This window comes from Capricornis sumatraensis, chromosome 1 (genome assembly GCF_032405125.1).
Source record: "Capricornis sumatraensis isolate serow.1 chromosome 1, serow.2, whole genome shotgun sequence".
Lineage (NCBI taxonomy): Eukaryota > Metazoa > Chordata > Mammalia > Artiodactyla > Bovidae > Capricornis > Capricornis sumatraensis.
This window is the reverse complement of record NC_091069.1, coordinates 256283070-256290061: the sequence shown is the minus strand read 5'-3', so window position 1 is coordinate 256290061 and position 6992 is coordinate 256283070. Positions and strand designations below refer to the sequence as shown.

The 6992-nt window shown below is 39.6% G+C and overlaps 1 non-coding gene across 1 annotated transcript; it reads left to right on the top strand.

The window, feature by feature from the left end:
• The first annotated feature begins 1806 nt into the window (after nt 1-1806).
• On the top strand, nt 1807-1909 carry LOC138093679 (U6 spliceosomal RNA). The gene has a single exon (XR_011146130.1). It is a non-coding gene; the product is annotated as a U6 spliceosomal RNA (small nuclear RNA).
• The last annotated feature ends 5083 nt before the right edge of the window (nt 1910-6992 follow it).

The window sequence follows — 6992 nt, the reverse complement described above, 5'->3', positions numbered from 1 at the left end:
CAGTAATCCCACTCCTGGATGTTTATTTGAAGAAAATCATAATTCAGAAAAATTAGCACAGCCCTATTTACAGGACATGGAAACAACCTAAACGCCCACTGATGGAAGAATAGCTGATGAAGACGCAGGACACAAGCACAGCAGAGTGTTAGCCATAAAGAAGAGTGAAATCATGCCATCTGCAGCAATACAGATGGAAGTCAGTGAGACTCAAAGACAAATATCATATGATAGCGCTTATGTGCGGAATCGAAAAGAAAGGTTACAAATGAACTTATTTACAGAACAGACGCAGAGTCAGGAAGGACATTCATGGTTACCAGGGGATAAGGGTGGGGAGGGACAAACCGGGAGACTGGGATTGACATATACATACTACTATGTACAAAATAGGTAGCTAATAAGAATCTGCTGAATAGCACAGGGAACTCCATTCAATACTGTGCAATCACCTACATGGGAATCTAAAAAAGAGTGGCTGTATAACTGATTCACTTTGTTGTAGAGCAGAAACTAATACCACAAGTAAATCAACTATACGGCAATAAAAATTGATTTTATAAAAAGATGATCACACATTTTCATACTAAATGTCTATTTACCTTAATGCCTATTAACTAGTACAACATATTTGGCTTTCAATGAAAAACTACAAGGTATGTCAGAAAGCAAAAAAAGAAAAAAAACCCCAAAGTCTGAAGAGAAAAAGAAGCATCAGAACCAGACTCAGATGTAATATACATGTTGGAATTATTAAACAAGTAATTTAAAATATCTATGTGTAATATTTTAGGGGCGCTAATGGAAAAAGTATACAACCTTCAAGAACAGATGGTAAATATAAGTAGAGAGATGGGAACATATGTGATAGGTAGATATGTATAATGAAATCACTTTGCTGTACAACTGAAAGTATCACAACATTGTAGAAAACTATACCTCAAAAAAAAAAAGAAAGAAAATAATATTGAGACACATGCCCATGTTTACAAAACAAGGGAAACTAACTGTCTATATTTTCCAGCACTTTTACACACAACTCTTATACATAATGGGAAAAATTAAAATCAGCAGTTATAGAAAAAGAACTGCTGGAAATCAAAAACACTAATAGAAATGAAAATGCCTTTGATGGGTTCATCAGTAGACATGGCACTGTCCAGGAAAGATTCACCGAGCTGAAGATAGGTCAGTAAAGACTTTCCAAACTGAAATGCAAAGACTAAGAGGAATAAAAATGAAGAGAACAGAACATTCACGAATTGTGAGATGATTTCAAAAGGTATAATATTGTTGGAGAAGACTCTTGAGAGTCCCTTAGACTGCAAGGAGATCCAACCAGTCCATCCTAAAGGAGATCAGTCCTGGGTGTTCATTGGAGGGAGACTGATGTTGAAGCTGAAACTCCAATACTTTGGCTACCTGATGCAAAGAGCTGACTCATTGGAAAAGACCCTGATGCTGGGAAAGATTGAAGGCAGGAGGAGAAGGGGATGACAGAGGATGAGATGGTTGGATGGCTTTACCGACAGAATGGACATGGGTTTGGGTAAACTCTGGGAGTTCATGATAGATAGGGAAGCCTGGTGTGCTGCCGGTCATGGGTCGCAAAAAGTCTGACATGACTGAGCAACTGAAATGAACTGAACTGAACTGAATTAGAAGGAGACGAGAGACACAATGCAATAGAAGAAACAAGTGAGGTAACAATAGCCAAGAACTTCCCAATAGTAAAGAAAAGTACAAAACCACAGATCCGGGAAGCTCAGAGAACACACAGCAGAATAAGAAGCAAGCAAACACTGCTTGCTTCAACAGCATGTATACTAACCTGGGAATGGTACAGAGAAGACAAGCAAGGCTCCTGTGCGTGGATGGTGCACAGATCCTTGAAGAGTTCCATACATTTTTGTGACTATAGCTAATAATGCATGTGTACACGCTCAGTCACGCAGTTGTGTCTGACTCTTTGCGACCCTGTGGACACAGGCTCCTCTGTCCATGGAATTCCCCAGGCAAGAATATTGGGAGTGGGCTGCCATTTCCTTCTCCTGGGGATCTTCCCGACTCAGGAATTGAACCCTTGTCTCTTGCATTTCCTGTATTGGCAGGCGGATTCTTTACCACCTGGGAAGACCGTAGTTAATAATACTGGGTTGCATATTGGAAAGTTGCTCAGAGAGTAGATTTTTAAAGTTCTCATCAATAAGAAAAAAAAATAATAACTTTGTAACTGTGTGTGGTGATGGATGTTAACTAGATTTACTGTGATGATCATTTTGCAATATATACAAATATTGAACCATTACATTGTATACCTGAAACTAATATGATGTTGTATCTCAATTCCACCTCAATTAAAAATGAAAAAATCAAATGAATGTATCTAGGTAAATCATATTCAAACTTCAGTAAACCAAAGACAAGAGAAAGTCTTGAAAGCAAGAGATTTGGGTTTCAACAGAAACAGGTAGAGTCCTAGCTGTCCTGCTTACTAGTTAATCATTACTGGACTTTACCTCTTTTAAACATTGCTGGTTTTCTCCTTTATATAAAGGGAGAAAAGGTTCATGTAAAAATACTTTTTTATAGGTATTGCTTTCTTTTTTATATAAATGAAGAGCAAATGAGATCATAAATGTATGAGGAAGCACTTTTTTATAAACAGCAATCTCTAAATATGAAGTGTCAATCATTAATGAATTACATCCTCATCACTCTTTCAGGGACCTTGAAATGAGCTTTCTCAGCAAGGAGAATCTTGGAGTCACAAGGCATTACTTTAATGGATATAAAATTGGATATTGTTTTTGGCTTAGGTGAGAGTGAAACCGATGCTTCCAAGGTAAAGTTTATGCAAAAGGTGAGAGGACAGTAGGGTAGGCATAAACTAACTGAGATGCTTTGGAATCAGCAGGAAATAAAGATATTCTGATACAGATATATCTGTATCTATATCTATAGAAATATCAGAATTCCCAGGGAGGTATCTGAAAAAAATGAATTTTAACTTTTTCAGCTCACTAGAGCAAAAATATATCAGCAGCAAAATGATTAGAAAAACAGGCTCTTGCAAGTAAGAGAGGAATTGACATATACACATTTGCATTGAGCATTAGAATTTACAAAACACGCTTACAAGCATTGTATCATTTGGGTTTCATAACCAAGGGCATTTAGACTCCAATAAATTAAGAGATTTTCTGACTTTGCTTGACATCAATCATGGTTGAATAATAATTTTCCCTGCCTGTATCTTTTGAACTCTGAACCAAATAGCTAATGAAATTGCTTTTATATATGAATAAAAGGCAGCAGTGATAAGCCGAGAAAATTTTCATGTAGACATTTTTTAAATTTCAGGATAATACTCAAGTGAATTGTTTATATAACATTTAGTTTATAAAGTGGTTTTGTGCAATGATCTCACTTTATGCTTGTTCCCCACCCTTGCAAGATTGGTGGGGGCCACTGGACTCATTCTGATTTCAACTAGACATCCAGGGGAAGCCTGGACAGTGACGTCCTACCCTGCAGCTATGGAATGCCAGGGCTGGGAATCAGAGAATCTGAGACTTCTGACCCGAAACCTGCCTGAGTCAGTGCAGGCTTACAAAGTACCACAGTCTGGTGGCTTATCAACAGCAGACATCTATTCCTTACATTTCTACAGGCTGGATGTCCAATACCAGTGTGCAGGCATGATCAGGGTCTAGTTGCAGACTGCCAACTTTTGACTATGTCCTTGTATTGTGGAAAAAGGAGGTCAGGGGTTCCTTTATAAGGGCACTGATTCCATTCATGAGGGCCCCACCCTCATGACCTAATTCCCTCCCAGAGCCCTGCCCCCACAACTCCATCAAACTGGGGCTCAGATTTCAACCTATGAATTTTGCAGGGACACAGACATCCGGTCTTTTGCACAACCCCATGTTGACTTTTTATTTCACTTTGCTTGTCATCTGTTTTCTCTGTCACTAAAACCCTCCTCGTTCTGACTTACTTCACTCTGTATGAGAGTCTCTAGCCCCATCCGCATCTCTGGAAATCACACAATTTTGTTCCTTTTTATGGCTGAGTAAATATTCCATTGTGTGTGTGTGTGTGTGTATATACACACATACATGTATAATGATCATATATATGTGTTCTATATATACACATGCATATACATACACCTGGAGAAATCCATAATTCCAAAAGAATATATACGTATATGTATACATATATATATCCATATATACTCCACATTTTCTTTATCCATTCATCTCTTGATGGACATTTAGGTTGCTTCCATGTCCTGGCTGTTGTAAACAATGCTGCAGCAAACACTGGGGTGCATGTATCTTTGGGAATTATGGATTTCTCCAGGTGTATATGCCCAGGAGTGTATATGGAATCTAGAAAAATGTACAGGTGAACTTATTTGCAGAGTGAAGATAGAGACACAAATGTAGAGAAAAAAATGTATGGATCCTAAGAAGGGAAATGAGGAGTGGGGTGAGTTAAAGTGGGATGAGGGCCAAACTCCTAATTTACCGTCACCTCCCTTTCCTCTCCCAAGTCCTTTTACACAGGCTTCTGCTTTCTGCTCCCCACAGTTCATCTAACCAAGATAATGCCTGATTCCTAGTGGATTTCAGGAGATTGGGATTGACATATACACATGACTATATATAAAATAGATAACTAATGAGAACCTACTGTAGAGCACAGGGAACTCTATTCAGTGCTCCTTGGTGAGCTAAATGGGAAGAAAATCCAAAAAAGAGCAGCTATATGTATACACATAATTGATTCACTTTGCTGTACAGCAGAAACTAACACGACATTGTAAAGCAACTGTACTCCAATATTTTTTTTTAAAAAGAACACTCCTGTTTTAATCTTAATTTAATCTTCACAACACGAAAAGGTAGTTTTACCTTCACTCATTCCAATATTTTAATTTCATCTGCTTCTTTGAAATCATGAATCAAATCCACTTCTTTGATAACTCATTTAAGGAAGAAATCCTTTCAATTTTCGTTTCCAGCATACTTTTAAAAGTTGTCTCTAAAAATGGGTGTAATCATTGGTGGATAATTTGTTTAAGGGTAAACCGCTCCTGGCTTATTCATCATCTACATCAGAGGGTTTCTCTTTTTCCTCTTCTTAGAGACCTAAAGGCAGGAATCTACTTCCATCAACATCTCTTCCAATGTACCCCTTCTGTTCTGTTAGTGCGAAGGCTCAGAACCCAGTTATTGGAATCTGACTGCATTTTGCCTCAAATAGGAGTCCAGACTACAAACTATGTGCCCCACATTTCTCAAATCACACAAAGGTGACAGAAAATTTCTTTAAATTTGTGGAATTTATTGACTTTTTAAGTTCCAAAATAAATCTGATAAATCCTGTTAGGCCTTTACGTTATGATTGCTCTCTGCACCAGAGGATTTCCTTCCTGATTCAACAGATCTCAGCCATGTTGAGACATAATCGTGCTTCCACACAGCAGCTAATTCAATATCAGTTAAGCTGCATGAAAATTGAATGTTCTTTCTAACTGACTACATCATTTTACAACACTGCTGGATTACATTCTCATGTCACCTCTGAGTCATTCAACCATCCATCAGTGTCGTCTCAGGGGGCACCCTAGCCAGCCCTGATTTAGGAGGAAAGTGTTGATGGCAAATCTTAGTGTCCGAGGCATGTTAACATTATGTGCTAACTTCTTAGCAAAAGGCTTAATGAACTGTAGCACTGAGAGACATTTTGAATGCCACAGATGTTTCCAGTGGTGACGGGCAGAATTGATAAACTTTTGTGCAGTATTAAACAGTGTTGCCATATCTCATTTTTTTAAGGGCTAACGGAGCATTTGTAGAGCATTCATGGAGAAGACCCTGATGCTGGGAAAGACTGAGGGCAGGAGGAGAAGGGGATGACAGAGGATGAGATGGTTGGATGGCATCACTGACTCAATGGACATGAGTTTGGGTAAACTCCAGGAGCTGGTGATGGACAGGGAGGCCTGGAGTGCTGCAGTTCATGGGGTCGCAAAGAGTCGGACACAACTGAGCGACTGAACTGAACTGAACTGAACGTGGAGTTCACAGTCTCTCTAGTCATGTTTTTTCCCTTTGATTCTCATGATAATATATGGGAGTAGATCCTAGGGGAAGATTAAAGAGGGGCCTGCTCGGATGGAGTTGGGAAGAGCTGTACTGGACACCAGACCCAGGGACGGGGAGCCGCAAGTCTGCCTGGCCCTTCTTTCCTCCTCCGTCACTCACTGTATTAGGCTGGCTTCAGCTTGACACCATGCAGACAGATCCTCCTTTAAAATGTGCTTTGATGGCATCCATTCATTCATTTTCTAATTGGAACATAATTGCTTTACAATGTTGCGTTAGTTTCTGCTGTACAACAACATGAATCAGCTATAAGCATGCATAGGTCCCCTCCTAACCCACTCCCCCACCTCTAAATCATCACAGAGCACCAAGCTGAGCTCCCTGTCCTATACTGCAGCTTCCCACTGGCCATCTCTTTTACACATGGTAGTGTATACAAAAGTGAAAGTGAAAATGCTCAGTCCTGTCCCACTCATTGTGACCCCATGGACTGTAGCCCACCCGGCTCCTCTGTCCATGGAATTCTCCAGGCAAGAATGCTGGAGTGGGTTGTCATTCCCTTCTCAAAGGGGTTTATCCAACCCAGGGATGGAACCTGAGTCTCTTGCATTGCAAGCGGATTCTTCACCATCTGAGCCACCAGGGAAGCCCATCCTATATGTCAGTCCTAATCTCCTAATTCATCCCTGCCTGTCCTTGGGCTGTGTTTGTTATTCATCTTTCGAGGGATAAAGACATTAAGGAACTAATAAAAATCTATTGATCTATTCCCTAGGAAATGTATATACGTCTCCTGCATTTTACATACAATTTCAGAAAGCTGATTTTGGGGAAACAGATTTCAGCCATTTCGCATCACTTCATTTTCTT